At 44.8% G+C, this 19,373-nt stretch overlaps 1 pseudogene; it reads right to left on the bottom strand.

The window, feature by feature from the left end:
• Positions 1-14,734: 14,734 nt before the first annotated feature.
• Positions 14,735-19,135, bottom strand: LOC135534401 (ferritin, middle subunit-like; annotated as a pseudogene).
• Between the last annotated feature and the right edge of the window lie 238 nt (positions 19,136-19,373).

Below are 19,373 nucleotides of genomic sequence, written 5' to 3'. Positions count from 1 at the left end.
CAAGCGTCACGTCTGGAGGAAACCCGGCATCAACCCTACGGTGAATTATGGTGATGTTTTTCAGTGGCAGGGACTGGGAGACTAGTGAGGATCGAGGGAAAGATGATCAGAGAAAAGTACAGAGAGATCCTGTCAGGACCCGGTTACGAACCTGGGTCTCCGGAGTGAGAAACAGTCACTTAACCAACTGAGCCACGAATAGTCAGCAGAACCCAGAAGATGAGGCAGACACAGCAGTACTTAAGACGGTGTATTTAATAAAGTAAAAAGGAGAAGTCCTTCAATACAAAAAATGGCAAATCCAAAAGGTGGTAGGAATAGCACAAAAAAGCCTCTAGAGATACTCAAAAACAAAAACAGAATTCCACAAGAGCATCCACCGGAATCGACAAGAATACACAGAACACTAGGGCTGGGTGCTAACATACAAACACAGAGCACAGAACTGAGGGAAACTAAGGGTTTAAATACAATCAGGGGAAAACGAGGCACAGGTGCAAATAATAATGGGGAACAAGGGAAAAAACATAAGGTCAAAAAGCACAATGGGGGCATCTAGTGACCAAAACCCGGAACAACCCTGGCCAAATCCTGACAGAATCCCCCCTAGGAACGGCTCCTGACGTTCCTACCAGCTCTCTCAGGGTGGAGGGCCCTGAACTGACGAATGAGGTCAGGGTCCAGGATGTCTTTGGCAGGAACCCAGGAGCGCTCCTCGGGACCGTAGCCTTCCCAGTCCACCAGATACTGCCAGGACCGCTGCACCCGGCGGGAATCCAGTATCCGATGGACGGTATAAGCCGGCTGGCCTCCAATGACACGAGGCGGAGGGGGAGGTCTGTCTGCCGGGACAAGGGGAGAAAAAACAACAGGTTTTAACAATGAAATGTGAAATGTGGGATTAATCTTAAGGGATCTGGGTAAGTGTAGGCGATAAGAAACTGGGTTAACTCTCCTGGCAACCTTGAAGGGACCGATGTATTTTGGGACAGCTTGCGAGACTCCACCCGTAGAGGTAAGTCTCTTGTGGAGAGCCAGACTCTCTGGCCGGGGCGCAGGGTAGGCCCGGGACGGCGGCGTCTGTTGGCTTGTTGTTGGTACCTCTGTGAGGAACGCATAAGATTAAGACGGGTCTTCCTCCACATAAGCCGACAGCGTCTGACGAACTTCAAGGCTGAAGGCACTCTGACTTCTGCCTCCTGGTCCGGGAACAATGGAGGAGCATAGCCAAACTGACACTCGTGCGGGGACATACCAGTGGAGGAGGAGCGCAAGGTGTTGTGCGCGTATTCGGCCCAAACAATAAAGGATGACCATGTGGACGGGTTGTCACGAGTCATACATCGGAGGGTGGTTTCCAGCTCTTGATTCATCCTCTCTGTTTGGCCGTTGGACTCCGGATGGTACCCTGAAGATAGACTGGCAGAAGCCCCCATGAGTTGGCAGAAGGCCTTCCAAAACCTTGAGGCGAACTGGGGACCTCTGTCAGAAACAGAATTCTTTGACTCTCCTCCTGAACTGCCACTCTAGGCCTACACAGCACAGCATTGGTTCGGCAGCAATATAAAAGGTTTTGATCAGCAAGGGCAGAGCAGGCCTCGGGGTTGGAATATCCATTGCAGTGTGTAACGCAGTCTAGTTTTATTTACGCTATCCCAGCAGCTATCTTAGAAATATAACTTTGCTCTGTGCTTCTCTGAGCATGCACTTTGTAGCCATATTTCACTCCCAGCAGAGTGGAATCAGGGTGGAATCAGGGTATGGATATATAGCCTAATAAGCAACTAATTCTAAAACACTGAGAAATATTGAAAATTCATCAATTACAAATTTCATGACCCTCCCCTGGACTAAAAAAATACTGAACCTTCCCCTTGACTGAAATAGAAAAAGCCTGACCCTCCCCTGTTTTCCTCCAGGTACCCACTCTGTACATTTTTATCCATCTCTTAGCATTACAATTTTATCGTGCAACCTAAGAATGTTCTAAAGTTAAAGTTATAAACAGAAGTGAGAGTAGTACTGTAAATGATTAACCATTACAGAACTCTTCTGAAGGGTGACACAGCGTTTTTAGTCTGTACTCTTTCCCCTCCCCCTCTATTCCTATTTCTCTCCCTTCTTCCCACTCTTTCTCCTGTCATAACCTCCCGTTGGTTCTACTACAGTATGGACTGACTCAGGCACTGCTCTGACTGTATTTCTGCCTTGTCATTGTGACTCAGCATTCTGGAGTCTCAAGCAAAGACAGAAGAGGAAGCAAGATGTTCCACTCCCTCAATGGTTCTGTTTCAATGGAAGTCAAGGACAAAGCAGACCGTTAAAGCATTGGTGTTGATGGAGAACCCCTTCCCCTTCAGCAGACAGTGGTAAAAGGCCTGAGTGAACTACCTTCATTTATCCACCATCTTTGGCCTGAAGGCCATTATTTTCCACTATCACCGTGACAATGGTGGAAGGCGACTGGGTCTCATGACTGTGGAATCAGACTTGAGCGGTGGTGACTGGGCAAAAACTTGCTGAGACTAGGAAAAAAAAGGTAAGAAGGAGAGAACAGTAGTAACATAAACTATGTAACTTACAAAGGCATTTGTAAGGGATCTCGTCCTGCTCTTCTGAGGAGGAGTAGTGAGAAGGATCGGAGGACCATTGCGCAGCGTGGTAAGTGTCCATAACGTTTATTAATCAAACACAACAGAACACTGGAACAAAACAATAAACGTGAATAAACGAAACAGTCCCGTGTGGAAACAAACACTGACATGGAAGACAAACACCCACAACTCAAAAGTGAAACCAGGCTACCTAAGTATAATTCTCAATCAGGGACAACAATTGACAGCTGCCTCTGATTGAGAACCATACTAGGCCGATCACAGAAATCCCAAATGATAGAAAAACGAACATAGACAACCCACCCAACTCACGCCCTGACCATACTAAAACAAAGACATAAAGGAACTAAGGTCAGAAACGTGACAGTACCCCCCCAAAGGTGCGGACTCCAGCCGCAAAACCTAAACCTATAGGGGAGGGTCTGGGTGGGTGCCTGTCCGCGGTGGCTGCTCTGGCGCGGGACGTGGACCCCACTCCACCCTAGTCTTTGTCCGCCTCCTCAACCGTCTCCGTGGCCTCTTTCGAACGGCGACCTTCGCCGCTGACCTCAGACTGGGGACCCTAGCAATGGGTCCCGAATGGACAGGAGATTCCGGCAGCGCCCGGACGGGCGGGAGACTCCGGCAGCGCTGGGCAGGAGGAAGGCTCTGGCAGCGCTGGACAGGCGTGACCACCTGTAGGGACTAGACAGAGAGACAGCCTGGTGCGGGGGGCTGCCACCGGAGGGCTGGTGCGTGGAGGTGGTACCGGATAGACCGGACCGTGAAGGCGCACTGGAGCTCTTGAGCACCGAGCCTGCCCAACCTTACCTGGTTGAATGCTCCCCATAGCCAGGCCAGTGCGGCGAGGTGGAATAGCCCACACTGGGCTGTGCTGGCGAACCGGGGACACCATGCGTAAGGCTGGTGCCATGTACACCGGCCAGAGGAGATGCACTGGAGACCAGATGCGCTGAGCCGGCTTCATGGCACCTGGTACATTGCAGCGCCTCGTCTTTTGCCTTTTGGTAGGCCATCATTGTAAATAAGAATATGTTCTTAACTGACTTGCCGAGATAAATAAATACAATTAAAATAAAATACATTTAGCCCTCTGGGGGCAATTATCATTTTTCATTTGTTTGTTCAGCACTTTACCATGTCCGTTGAATTCAATGCTGCCCACTGTTCCGTTTTACTGGACGCAAACATGCAGTTTATGCTAATACTCTGCAAGATCATGGCACGATTGACCAATAGAAGCTCACTATAGTTTCCAACTCCTACTGGATTGGCTGTTGATACCTAGCCTGTGTTAGCTTGCTAACAAACACTTGGCAAGCCACTCTGGGCGATGCTAGCATGGCTTAGCGATGCATTGCTGTATATGTATACCCCCTGTAACGTCTAAACCAAGCTGTTTCTAAAAACTCAGGTTTTAAAATGGTGCAGTTCACTTATTTTTAAAAGCAGAAATAAATGTAGGAGGAATAGAAAGCTGGGATCTTCCTCTTAACAGTGACCATCAAAGGTTCTTTCTTGGTGTTTCTCCCCTGATTATATGAAGAAATGTTGTGAAACGACTGCGCACAAGGGCATCAGGGGAAATTTGGTTGGGATGTCAGTTTGAATCCCACCATTTAGTATGATACAGTGCATTCGGAAAGATTTCAGACCCCTTGACTTTACATTTTATTACGTTACAACCTTATTCTAAAATGAATACAATTCTTTTCCCCCTCATAAATCTACACCCAATACCACATAATGACAAAGTGAAAACAGGTTTTTAGAACTACCTTATTACATAGTATTCAGACCCATTGCTATGAGACTCAAGTTGCATCCTGTTACCATCGATCATCCTTGAGGTGATATTTCTACAACTTCATTGGAGTCCACGTGTGAGTACATTCAATTGATTGGACATGATTTGGAAAGGCACACAACTGTATATTAAAGGTCCCACAGTTGCCAGTGCAATATCCAGGCAAAAAAACAAACAAGCCATGAGGTCCAAGGAATTGTTCACTTAGAGCTCCAAGACAGGATTTTGTCTAGGCACGATTTGGGGAAGGGGTACCAAAAAATGTATGCAGCATTGATGGTCCCCAAGAACACAGTGGCCTCCATCATTCATGAATGGAACACGTTTGGAACCACTAAGACTCTTCCTAGAGCTGGCTGCCCAGCCAAACTGAGCTATTGGAGGAGAAGAGGCCTTAGTCGGGAAGGTGACCAAGAACCAGACGGTCACCCTGACAGAGCTCTAGAGTTCCTCTGTGTAGATGGGGAACCTTCCAGAAGGACAACCATCTCTGCAGCACTCCACCAATCAGAACTTTATCGTAGAGTGGGACGGAAGACACTCCTCCGTAAAAAGTCACATGACAGCCCGATTAGATTTTGACAAATGCATCTAAAGACTCTCAGACCACGAGAAAAAGATTCTCTGGTCTAATGAAACCAAGACTGAACTCTTTGGATTGAATGCCAAGCGTCACGTCTGGAGGAAACCAGACTTCCAACCCTACGGTGAATTATGGTGATGTTTTTCAGTGGCAGGGACTGGGAGACTAGTGAGGATCCGAGGGAAAGATGATCAGAGAAAAGTACAGAGATCCTGTCAGGACCGTTACGAACCTGGGTCTCCGGAGTGAGAAACAGTCACTTAACCAACTGAGCCAATGAATAGTCAACAGAACCCAGAAGATGAGGCAGACACAGCAGTACTTAAGACGGTGTATTTAATAAAAGTAAAAAAGGAGAAGTCCTTCAATACAAAAAATGGCAAATCCAAAAGGTGGTAGGAATAGCACAAAAAGCCTCTAGAGATACTCAAAAACAAAAACAGAATTCCACAAGAGCATCCACCGGAATCGACAAGAATACACAGAACACTAGGGCTGGGTACAACATACAAACACAGAGCACAGAACTGAGGGAAACTAAGGGTTTAAATACAATCAGGGGAAAACGAGGCACAGGTGCAAATAATAATGAGAACAAGGGAAAAAACATAAGGTCAAAAAGCACAATGGGGGCATCTAGTGACCAAAACCCGACAACCCTGGCCAAATCCTGACAGAATCCCCCCTAGGAACGGCTCCTGACGTTCCTACCAGCTCTCTCAGGGTGGAGGGCCCTGAACTGACGAATGAGGTCAGGGTCCAGGATGTCTTTGGCAGGAACCCAGGAGCGCTCCTCGGGACCGTAGCCTTCCCAGTCCACCAGATACTGCCAGGACCGCTGCACCCGGCGGGAATCCAGTATCCGATGGACGGTATAAACCGGCTGGCCTCAATGACACGAGGCGGAGGGGGGAGGTCTGTCTGCCGGGACAAGGGGAGAAAAAACAACAGGTTTTAACAATGAAATGTGAAATGTGGGATTAATCTTAAGGGATCTGGAGTTAAGTGTAGGCGATAAGAAACTGGGTTAACTCTCCTGGCAACCTTGAAGGGACCGATGTATTTTGGGACAGCTTGCTCCACCCGTAGAGGTAAGTCTCTTGTGGAGAGCCAGACTCTCTGGCTGGGGCGCAGGGTAGGCCCGGGACGGCGGCGTCTGTTGGCTTGTTGTTGGTACCTCTGTGAGGAACGCATAAGATTAAGACGGGTCTTCCTCCACATAAGCTGACAGCGTCTGACGAACTTCAAGGCTGAAGGCACTCTGACTTCTGCCTCCTGGTCCGGGGAACAATGGAGGAGCATAGCCAAACTGACACTCGTGCGGGGACATACCAGTGGAGGAGAGCGCAAGGTGTTGTGCGCGTATTCGGCCCAAACAATAAAGGATGACCATGTGGACGGGTTGTCCACGAGTCATACATCGGAGGGTGGTTTCAGCTCTTGATTCATCCTCTCTGTTTGGCCGTTGGACTCCGGATGGTACCCTGAAGATAGACTGGCAGAAGCCCCCATGAGTTGGCAGAAGGCCTTCCAAAACCTTGAGGCGAACTGGGGACCTCTGTCAGAAACAGAATTCTTGACTCTCCTCCTGAACTACACTGCTTCCCACAGCAGCCAAGATTGGTTCGGCAGCAATATGTGATGACCAAAGGGCAGAGCAGGCCTCGGGGTTGGAATATCCATTGCAGTGTGTAACGCAGTCTAGTTTTATTTACGCTATCCCAGCAGCTATCTTAGAAATATAACTTTGCTCTGTGCTTCTCTGAGCATGCACTTTGTAGCCATATTTCACTCCCAGAAGAGTGGAATCAGGGTGGAATAAGGGTATCGATATATAGCCTAATAAGCAACTAATTCTAAAACACTGAGAAATATTGAAAATTCATCAATTACAAATTTCATGACCCTCCCCTGGACTAAAAAAATACTGAACCCTCCCCTTGACTGAAATAGAAAAAGCCTGACCCTCCCCTGTTTTCCTCCAGGTACCCACTCTGTACATTTTCATCCATCTCTTAGCATTACAATTTTATCGTGCAACCTAAGAATGTTCTAAAGTTAAAGTTATAAACAGAAGTGAGAGTAGTACTGTAAATGATTAACCATTACAGAACTCTTCTGAAGGGTGACACAGCGTTTTTAGTCTGTACTCTTTCCCCCTCCCCCTCTATTCCTATTTCTCTCCCTTCTTCCCACTCTTTCTCCTGTCATAACCTCCCGTTGGTTCTACTACAGTATGGACTGACTCAGGCTCTGCTCTGACTGTATTTCTGCCTTGTCATTGTGACTCGGCATTCTGGAGTCTCAAGCAAAGACAGAAGAGGAAGCAAGATGTTCCACTCCCTCAATGGTTCTGTTTCAATGGAAGTCAAGGACAAAGCAGACCGTTAACGCATTGGTGTTGATGGAGAACCCCCTTCCCCTTCAGCAGACAGTGGTAAAAGGCCTGAGTGAACTACCTTCATTTATCCACCATCTTTGGCCTGAAGGCCATTATTTTCCACTATCACCGTGACAATGGTGGAAGGCGATTGGGTCTCATGACTGTGGAATCAGACTTGAGCGGTGGTGAGTGTGCAAAAACTTGCTGAGACTAGGAAAAAAAGGTAAGAAGGAGAGAACAGTAGTAACATAAACTATGTAACTTACAAAGGCATTTGTAAGGGATCTCGTCCTGCTCTTCTGAGGAGAGTAGTGAGAAGGATTGGAGGACCATTGCGCAGCGTGGTAAGTGTCCATAACGTTTATTAATCAAAAACACAACAGAACACTGGAACAAAACAATAAACGTGAATAAACGAAACAGTCCCGTGTGGAAACAAACACTGACATGGAAGACAAACACCCACAACTCAAAAGGAAACTAGGCTACCCTAAAGTATGATTCTCAATCAGGGACAACAATTGACAGCTGACTCTGATTGAGAACCATAATTAGGCCGATCACAGAAATCCCCAAATGATAGAAAACGAACATAGACAACCCACCCAACTCACGCCCTGACCATACTAAAACAAAGACATAAAGGAACTAAGGTCAGAAACGTGATAGCCCCCGAGGTCACACTCCAGCCGAAAGAAAACCTAAACCTAGAGGGTCTGGGTGCCTGTCCGCGGTGGCTGCTCTGGCGCGGGACGGGACCCCACTCCACCCTAGTCTTTGTCCGCCTCCCCAACCGTCTCCGTGGCCTCTTTCGAACGGCGACCCTGCCGCGACCTCAGACTGGGGACCCTATGCAGCTGGTCCCGAATGGACAGGAGATTCCGGCAGCGCCGGACCTGGCGGAGACTCCGGCAGCGCTGGGCAGGAGGAAGGCTCTGGCAGCGCTGGACAGGCGTGACCACCTGTAGGGACTAGACAGAGAGACAGCCTGGTGCAGGGGGCTGCCACCCGGAGAGGCTGGTGCGTGGAGGTGGTACCGGATCGACTGGACCGTGAGGCGCACTGGAGCTCTTGAGCACCGAGCCTGCCTTCAACCTGCCTGGTTGAATGCTCCCATAGCCAGGCTTTCGGCGGGTGGAATAGCCCACACTGGGCTGTGTGTGGCTAAGGGACACCATCGTAAGGCTGGTGCCATGTACACCGGCCAGGGAGATGCACTGGAGACTTGGATGTACTGAAGCGGCTCAGGCACCTGGTACGATACCAGCGCCTCGTCTTTTGCCTTTTGGTAGGCCATCATTGTAAAATAAGAATATGTTCTTAACTGACTTGCCGAGATAAATAAATACAATTAAAATAAAATACATTTAGCCCCTCTGGGGGCAATTATCATTTTTCATTTGTTTGTTCAGCACTTTACCATGTCATTGAATTCAATGCTGCCCACTGTTCCGTTTTACTGGACGCAAAACATGGTTATGCTAATACTCTGCCAAGATCATGGCACGATTGGACCAATAAAGTCACTATAGTTTCAACTCCTACTGGATTGGCTGTTGATACCTAGCCTGTGTTAGCTTGCTAACAAACACTAACCCAAGCCACTCTGGCGATGCTAGCATGGCTTAGCCACATTGCTGTATATGTATACCCCCTGTAACGTCTAAACCAAGCTGTTTCTAAAACTCAGGTTTTAAATGGTGCAGTTCACTTATTTTTTAAAAGCAGAAATAATGTAGGAGGAATAGAAAGCTGGGATCTTCCTCTAACAGTGACCATCAAAGGTTCTTTCTTGGTGTGTTTCTCCCCTGATTATATGAAGAAATGTTGTGAAACGACTGCGCACAAGGGCATCAGGGGAAATTTGTAGGATTGGGATGTCAGTTTGAATCCCACCATTTAGTATGATACAGTGCATTCGGAAAGATTTCAGACCCCTTGACTTTTTCCATTTTATTACGTTACAACCTTATTCTAAAAATGAATACAATTATTTTCCCCTCCTTAAATCTACACCCAATACCACATAATGACAAAGCGAAAACAGGTTTTTGGAAATACCTTATTACATAAGTATTCAGACCCATTGCTATGAGACTCCGTGCATCCTGTTACCATTGATCATCCTTGAGATATTTCTTCAACTTCATTGGAGTCCACGTGGTGGTACATTCAATTGATTGGACATGATTTGGAAAGGCACACAACTGTATATTAAAGGTCCCACAGTTGCCAGTGCATGTCAGAGCAAAAAAACAAACAAGCCATGAGGTCCAAGGAATTGTTCATAGAGCTCCAAGACAGGATTTTGTCTAGGCACAGATTTGGGGAAGGGTACCAAAAATGTATGCAGCATTGATGGTCCCCAAGAACACAGTGGCCTCCATCATTCATGAATGGAACACGTTTGGAACCACTAAGACTCTTCCAAGAGCTGGCTGCCCAGCCAAACTGAGCTATTGGAGGAGAAGGGCCTTGGTCGGGGAAGGTGACCAAGAACCAGACGGTCACCCTGACAGAGCTCTAGAGTTCCTCTGTGTAGATGGGGAACCTTCCAGAAGGACAACCATCTCTGCAGCACTCCACCCCAATCAGAACTTTATGGTAGAGTGGCCAGGCCAGACACTCCACGTAAAAGTCACATGACAGCCCGATTAGATTTTGACAAAATGCATCTAAAAACTCTCAGAACCACGAAAAAAGATTCTCTGGTCTAATGAAATAAGCCTGAACTCTTTGGATTGAATAAACGTCACATCTGGAGAAACCCGGCATCAACCCTACGGTGAATTATGGTGATGCAGCATCATGCTGTGGTGATGTTTTTCAGTGCAGGGACTGGGAGACTAGTGAGGATCGAGGGGAAGATGATCAGAGAAAGTACAGAGAGATCCTTGAGCCTTCTCAAGGTACTCAGGACCTCAGACTGGGCGAAGGTACAACTTCCAACAGGACCGCGACCCTAAGCACACAGCCAAGACCTTTGGGAGTGGCTTGAGACAAGTCACTCTGGATAAGACGTCTGCTAAATGACTTAAATGTAAATGTAAGTCTCTGAATGTCATTGAGTGACCCAGCCAGACCCAGCCGGACATGAACCTGATCGAACATCTCTGGGGAGAACTGAAAATAGCTCTGTAGGACGACGCTCCCCATCCAACCTGACAGAGCTTTAGAGGATCTGCACAGAAGAATGGGAGAAACTCCCCAAATACAGGTGTGCCAAGCTTGTAGCATCATACCCAAGAACACTCAAGACTGTAATCACTGCAAGGTTCTTCAACAAAGTACTGAGTAAAGGGTCTGAATACTTATGTAATGTAATATTTCCATAAAAAAAGAAAAAAATCATTATAAATGAGCAAGAATGTCTAAAACCTGTTTTTACTTTGTCATTATGGGGTGTTGTGTGTAGACTGATGAGGGAAAAACTATTAATCTATTTTAGAATAAGGCTTTAACTTCTTTAACAAAATGTGGAAAAGGTCAAGGGGTCTGAATACTTTCTGAATGCACTGTATATGACCATTAAGGCCAGATCGTTCTTCAAGATGTTCAAACGTTCATAGGTGACCAGCGGGTCAAATAATAATCACAGTGGTTATTGGAGGACACAACAGGTCAGCACCTAAGGAGTAAATCTCAGTTGCCTTTTCATAGCCCAGCATTCCAGAGGTTGAGAGGCCGATAGAGACATAGGAGAAACGAAACAGCAGGATAAGGTAACATGTCTGGTGAACAGGTCAGGGTTCCATAGCTGCAGGCAGAACAGCAGAAACTGGAGCAGCAGCACAACCAGGTGGACTGTGGAGTCTTCAGGCCAGGTAATTCTGAGGCATGGGCGTTGGGCTCAGGTCCTCCGGGCGGGAAGGAGGAGAGAGCATACAGATAAGACAGGAGAATTACACCAGTCCCCCCCACACATAGACTATTGCAGCATATACAGTACAAGTCAAAGTTTGGACACACCTATTCATTCAATGGTGTTTCTATTTTTGTACTATTTAGCACATTATGGAATAATAGTGAAGACATCAAAACTATGAAATAATACATATGGAATCATGCAGTAACCAAAAAGTGATATATTTAAAAATAGATTTTAGATTCTTCATAGTAGCCACGCTTTGCCTTGATGACAACTTTGCACACTCTTGTCATTCTCTCAACCAGCTTCACCTGGAATGCTTTTCCAACAGTCTTGAAGGAGTTCCCACATATGCTGAGCACTTGTTGGCTGCTTTCCTTCAATCTGCAGTCAACTCATCCCAAACAATCTCAATTTGGTATTTTATTAGGATCCCCATTTGCTGTTGCAAAAGCAGCAGCTTCTCTTCCTAAGGTCACACAAAACAAGAAACATAACATAATACACAACATCAATAGAAAAGAACAGCTCAAGGACACAACTACATACATTTTTTTAAAAAGACACACATGGCTTACATATCAATGCATACACAAACTATAGAGGTCAAATATGGGAGAGGCGTTGTGTCTTGAGGTGTTGCTTTATCGTTTTGGGTTGAGTTGGGTGATTGTGGAGGCCAGGTCATCTGATGCAGCACTTCATCCTCTCCTTCTTGGTCAAATAGCCCTTACACAGCCTGGAGGTGTGTTGGGTCATTGTCCCTGTTGAAAAACAAAAGATAGTCCCACTAAGTGCAAACGATTGTTTGATTAGCAATCAACAAATGTACATGGCTTAAAGCATGCTTTTACAGTCTCAGTCAAAAATGACAGCTTAGGGTCATAAGGTAGTGAATCCGATGTTGAAGATGTAAAGAATATTTGCTGTTCTGTGTTGTGTAATGAGGACCAACCAGATGCTGCACTTGATACATTTATGAAATGACTTATTCCAGTTACTAATAGCATAGGGTGACCCACAACAGACCCCGTGTCGGCCATCATTGTAAAGAAGAAGTTGTTCGTAATTGACTTGCCTAGTTAAATTATTTAAGAAAAAAACTTTTAAACACATCTCTGCAGCTTTTGACATTATTGATCATAATCTGCTGCTGGAAAAAGCGTAAGTGTTATGGCTTTACATCCCTGCTATATTGTGAATCTAGAGTTACCTGTCTAACAGAACACAGAGGTGTTCTTTAATGGAATCTCTCCAACATAATCTGAGTCGAGTCAGGCATTCCCCAGAGCAGCTTTCTAGGCCCCTTGCTGTTTCTATCTTTACTAATGACTGGCCACTGGCGTTAAGGTGAAGCCTGTGTGTCTCTGTATGCTGATGACTCAACACTATACACATCAGCTACCACAGCAAACCTTAAGAGCTGCAGTCAGTTTCAGGGTGGCGGAAAGAAATAAGTTAGTCCGAAATACATGAATTTCAAAAACTAAAGGCATTGTATTTGGGACCTAGATAAAACACTAAACCACAACCAAATATTATAATGAATAATGTGGAAATGTAACAAGTTGAGACTAAATTTATTGGAAGTTACCTGTATTGTAAACTGTCATGGTCAAAACATATTGATACAATAACTAAGATGGGGAGAAGGTCTGTCCATAGTAAAGCACTGCTCTGCCTTCTTAACAACGATCAACAAGGTAGGTCCTACAGGCCTAGTTTTGTGAACCTGGACTACTGTCCAGTCGTGTGGTCAGGTGCCACAAGAGGGACTTAGGAAAATACAATTGGCCAAGAACTGGGCAGCACAGCTCACCCTTAAATGTACACGGAGAGCTAACAATTAATATGCATGTCAATCTCTCATGGCTCAAAGTAGATGAGAATTTACTAATCACTACTTGTGTTTGTGAGAAGTATTGAAATGTTGAATGCACCGAGCTGTCAGTTTAAACTACTAGCACAACTCAGACACCAATACATACCCCACAAGACATGCCACCAGGTCTCTTCACAGCCCCTAGGTCCAGAACAGACTATGGGAGGTGCACAGTACTACATAGAAACATGACGTGGCTACTATTCCACATCAAGTAACTCAAGCAAGCAGTAAAATATATATATAAAAACACAACATTCACTATAGACACACACATGGATTTTGTGTTGTAGATATGTGGTATAGTAGTGTCTGAGGGCAAACAAGTGTGTGGTGAAATCTGTTTTGTAATGTAACGTTAATATATAGAACTGCTTTTATTTCACTGGAACCCAGGAAAGTAGCTGCTGCCTTGACAGCAGGGAAAAGGATCCATAACACAAATGTTTGTAAATGTCAAGGAACATGTCATTTAGTCAGGTGCCTTTAGTGGCCTTTTGGGTACTTCAGATTATCACAAATCTCAGGCACTCCGTGTGGCTTTATCACGTGTGAAATAAACTTTACAATAAAAACATTACCCTAAATAAGCCATCAACTTAGTGAAAACCATTACCTTTAATTTTACTAAATGTACTCAAATGTACCTTGTCAGTATTTCATGGTTGTAAATGTTGGTGGCAGTTGTGTAAAGAATGGATGAGTGGCAGAATTATTGAAAATTCCATTGTTGAGCAAACACATTTAATTATGCAATTTTCCCCTTCAACCACCCTAGCCCATCCACTAAAACCCATGTATTATATGGACGTATAAATATTGTCAGTGAAAGTATAATTTACGAAAGTTTGACTGTCTTTCAGAACACGTCAGTAATTTTGGTAAATTACCAGGTAACTTTGCAGCCATGACAGCTCCAATAAGCCCTTTATGGTGAACGAGAGGCATTAGGATTACTATTGTGATTTTTCACTTAATTTGCTGGTAGGAGAACTATTGGGCATTAACAACTGAAACAAATTGAGTCAAGATGTGTTAAGAGAGGGGAACTTCATCACTAGAAATTTTTATTTTACCTTTATTTAACTAGGAAAGTCAGTTAAGAACAAATTCTTATTTTCAATGATGGCCTAGGAACAGTGGGTTAACTGCCTTGTTCAGGGGCGGAAGACAGCTTTGTAGCTTGTCAGCTCAGATATTTGATCTTCCAACCTTTCAGTTACTAGTCCAACACTGACCACTAGGATACGCTACAGCCCCATGCGGCATACAGATTTCCTCCGAGGCTGTCTAATAACCTTTTGAGATGCAGAGTGAAGGTCTACATTGACTGTAGTAACCCATTTCATTTTTATGGGTCGAGTTGACAGTTGGGCCCCTTAATTCACATGGTGTCTGTCACATTCCTTGTAATAGTGCCCTCTGGTGAGAGGTAACATCCTTTATAAAACCTCATGAACTTCTACTACAGGTCAACATTTAGAAGACATCAAACTTTAGTGATCTTTATTGTTTTACAAGATGCCTTGTCTCAAATACAGTAGTGTTGTCAACAAAAGTGTCACAGCAGTGTTACACTGCACCAGTTTAACTCCCCTCCCTATAAATGCAAAGCCAGTAGGATCTATCAGAGAAGTCAGGAGTCCTGGTCTGAGGCTGGAGGCTGTAGCCTGGGGATGAAAGTGGTTTAGCTCTGGCCTCCCAGGGTGTGCTTGTCAAACAGGTACTCTGCCATCTTGTTTTGACAGCATCCATCTTGGTGAGGTTGGTGATGTGGTCACCAAGCTTCTTAATGGCCTCCACCTGCTCATTCAGGTAATGAGTCTCAGGAAGTGACACAGCTGAAGAGGAAAACACAGGTCAGACATAAAGACCATTGTAGATACAGTAACACACAAGAGCCTGGTGGTAATGGCATAAGGGCAGATAATGAGGTGTTTGCAGCTGACTAACTCCTGCATGAGCTGCATTGTGTATAGTGGCATTCATGAGTCTGGACTATTGTGTGTGTTTGTGTGAAGAGGCAGGTCACAATCATGTGTCATTAGTTAGCAGGCGCCAACAACCTGATCATCTCCTGGGACAGTACCTGTATTCGATGTGATGATATTACTTACATGGGGGTCAACCTTGTCAGAAGCAATCTTGTGCAGGTCCAGCAGGGCCTGGTTCACATTCTTCTCCAGCTGCAGAGCACACTGCATGGCCTCCAGCCCATTGCCCCACTCATCACGTTCTGGCTTCTACACAGGACAGAGAGAACACAGGAGGGTTAGGGACTACTAGCAGATGTTTCTATACATAATCAAAAGTCAGTTATACTTATTTCTGACAAACAGGAAAATACAGAAAGATCAAGATTTAGTCATTTTAACAGTCATTATGAACCACATAAGCTGGGAGTTTAAGCACATCATGGTCCGGTGTGGCTCAGTCGATAGAGAATGGCGCTTGCAACAACAGTTTCTAGAACCCCAGCTCAGAACACAACTCGGCGATCCTACTCACGGATGGGCTATTACAGCAGACGACATTAATACAGGTAATGGGTGGAGAACAGGAGGGCTTCTTAAAGAAACTAACAGGTCTGTGAGCCGAATTCTTACTGGTTGGTGGGTGATCAAATACTTATGTCATGCAATAAAATGCAAATTACTTACAAATCATGTGCTTTCTGGATTTGTGTTTTAGATTCCACCTCAGAGTTGAAGTGTATCTATGATAAAAATTACAGACCTCTACATGCTTTGTAAGTAGGAAAACCTCCCACTGTATATGGAACACAAATGGTATACAGCGAGAGTTAAGTTCACTGCACAGACCTCAAACCAATAGAATCTTTGGGACGAGATGGAACGGGCTGTTGACAGCATGTGGCGTCGCCGTAATACCTGCAGCAACTGCCTGATTTTAGCATGGACCAACATCCCTGTGGAATGTTTGACACCTTGTAGAATGTCCCAAAAATAATGCAGGCTGTTCTGGGGAGACAAACAGGGGTCTGAGTAGATGGGTTTAACCACTTATTTTGCACTCACTAGTCTATACCTCCACACAGTGGGGCAAAAAGGTATTTAGTCAGCCACAAATTGTGCAAGTTCTCCCACAAAAGAACGAGGCCTGTAATTTTCACAGGTACACTTCAGCCATGAGAGACAAAATGAGAGAAAAAAATCCAGAAAATCACATTGTAGGATTAATGATTTTATTTGCAAATGGTGGAAAATAAGTATTTGGTCACCTACAAACAAGCAAGATGTTTGGCTCTCACAGACCTGTAACTTCTTTTTAGAGGCTCCTCTGTCCTCCACTTGTTACCTGTATTAATGGCACCTGTCCACAACCTCAAACAGTCACACTCCAAACTCCACTATGGCCAAGACCAAAGAGCTGTCAAAGGACACCAGAAACAAAATTGTAGACCTGCACCAGGCTGGGAAGACAATCTGCAATGGTAAGCAGCTAAGTTTGAAGAAATCAACTGTGGGAGCAATTATTAGGAAATGGAAGACATACAAGACCACTGATAATCTCCCTCGATCTGGGGCTCCACGCAAGATCTGCCCCGTGGGGTCAAAACGATAACAAGAACTGTGAGCAAAAATCCCAGAACCACACAGGGGGAAATAGTGAATGACCTGCAGAGAGCTGGGACCAAAGTAACAAAGTCTACCATCAGTAACACTACGCCGCCAGGGACTCAAATCCTGCAGTGCCAGACGTGTCTCCCAGCTTAAGCCAGTACATGTCCAGGCCCATCTGAAGTTTGCTAGAGAGCATTTGGATGATCCAGAAGAAGATTGGGAGAATGTCATATGGTCAGATGAAACCAAAATAGAACTTCTTGGTAAAAACTCAACTCGCGTGTTTAGAGGACAAAGAACGCTGAGTTACATCCAAAGATCATCATACCTACTGTGAAGCATGGGGGTGGAAACACGCTTCCGGGCTGTTTTCCTGCAAAGAGATCAGGACAACTGATCCGTGTAAAGGAAAGAATGGGGCCATGTATCGTGAGATTGAGTGAAAACCTCCAATCAGCAAGGGCATTGAAGATGAAACGTGGCTGGGTCTATCAGCATGGCAATGATCTCAAACACACCGCCGGGGCAACAAAGGAGTGGCTTCGTAAGAAGCATTTCAAGGTCCTGAAGTGGCCTAGCCAGTCTCAGATCGCAACCCCATAGAAAATCTTTAGAGGGAGTTGAAAGTCCGTGTTGCCCTGCAACAGCCCCAAATCATCACTGCTCTAGAGAGATCTGCATGGAGGAATGGGCCAAAATACCAGCAACAGTGTGAAACCTTGTGAACACTTACAGAAAACATTTGACCTCTGTCATAACCAACAAAGGGTATATAACAAAGTATTGAGATAAGGTTTTGTTTATTGACCAAAACCTTATTTTCCACCATAATTTGCAAATAAATTCATTAACAATCCTACAATGTGATTTTCTGGATTTTTTTCTCCTCATTTTGTCTGTCATAGTTGAAGTGGACCTATGATGAAAATTACAGGCCGCTCATCTTTTAGTGGGAGGACTTGCACAATTAGTGGCTGACTTTTTTGCCACATTGTAAGCCCACACGCATATTGACACCAGTGACATATCCTGATCGCCTAGTTACTTTTAACCCTTAGCTACTGCATTATATCTCTACCTCGTACCCCTGCACATGGTCTCAGTACTTGAATAAAGCCTTATATTCTTTGTTAACATTTCCATTTAGCAAATATTTCTTTAATTCTCCACACCTGTAAAGTCTACACCTGTTGTAGTCAGTGCACGTGACCAATACAATTTGACTTGAAATTGGCCAGTGATCATATATTAACACTGGGAGAGTTTGGATAGAGTAGATGGAGTTACACCCCTCGTGCTCTTTCAGTTCAGTGGTTATGAAGGAAAGGAGGCAGTGTGTTCAGGCCTAAGCAGTCAGGACATTAACTCCTCTGGTCACCTTGCTCTAATACCAGGGCAGCCACACAAGGCCTGCCTTAACATGAACTCAGTATTAACATGAATGACTACTCATCCAAAACAACTTGAAGTTCAGTGTTAGATAAAATGTCCCTAGATTGACTATAAAGAGTTCTTTAGACTTCTTGCCATAGATTAGAGATCAACCACCTGGTTCCAGGTAAAACCGTTTCAACTGAGACAAGAACCACTTCTCCACGAAGAAATGTACGTTCTTTTTTTCTATCAGTATACAATGTAAAATGTGTTTCTCGACGCTCAGGCGCTCACCTTGATGTCCTGGAGTAAAATGCGTCCACCTCTCTTGTTCTGGAAGGAGAGTAGCTTGTCCGCGTGCTCCCGCTCCTCGTCGCTGTTCTCCTTGAAGAAATGCGCGAAGCCAGACAGAGCCACATCGTCACGGGAGAAATAGAAAGCCTGGGTGGATAAACAAGTGTGTTTAGAAACACATGTCAAATATGACTCATTCTATTAGAGGGATCTAAGCATGATTGACACAGCAATATGATCCGGAAAACCATTAGCCTACTTGGTAACCTACCAATTAACCTGTCAATGAGATACGCTCTGTCCAAGGATATATTTATGAGCTTTATTTGAATGATACGTCTACCTCAAAGCTGTTGCCTAGGCGTACAGAAAAGGTATTTAGGCTCAGGCATAATAATACTAGGTAAAGCAACAAACTGTTCCTCTTGGTAGCCAATTACAGTCTCCTTACCATTGAAGTGTAAGTATAAGAGGCAAACATCTCCATGTTGATTATCCGGTTGATTGCAACTTCGCAATCGTGGTGATAGTTCTGCCGGACCTGAGACTCCATTTTCATTTTATATCAAAATGAACTGTACAAATATAGAGATTCTTAGATTATTTTACTAAAACAGTTCAAGTAACTATTACGTTATCAATCCGGAATGGTATATTGCGCGAGGCGGGCAGAAGAGTTCCGTTCAATCACTGTTGAAGCAAGAAGATCTTCATGCGTCTTCCCAAAGTTGTGAACTGGAAGGAGCCTCGTTCGCTCTATTTATTTTTCCAAGCGGACGTGTCAGTGAAATCGACCTTCTTCTTCGATAAGATTTAACGGCAGGCATCCAATACATGTTGCATTACCGCCACCTACTAGACTGAGTATAACGCTCTTATACTTTGCTTATTAAAAAAAATCAACAACCACACCAACAAAAATACAACAAATACCCTACCATCTAACACTACACTCACAAAAATATATAATAAATACCATACTC

This window comes from Oncorhynchus masou, unplaced genomic scaffold, assembly GCF_036934945.1.
Source record: "Oncorhynchus masou masou isolate Uvic2021 unplaced genomic scaffold, UVic_Omas_1.1 unplaced_scaffold_3354, whole genome shotgun sequence".
Taxonomy (NCBI): domain Eukaryota; kingdom Metazoa; phylum Chordata; class Actinopteri; order Salmoniformes; family Salmonidae; genus Oncorhynchus; species Oncorhynchus masou.
The sequence above is the reverse complement of the archived record's forward strand: the minus strand, read 5'-3'. Positions and strand labels throughout refer to the sequence as shown.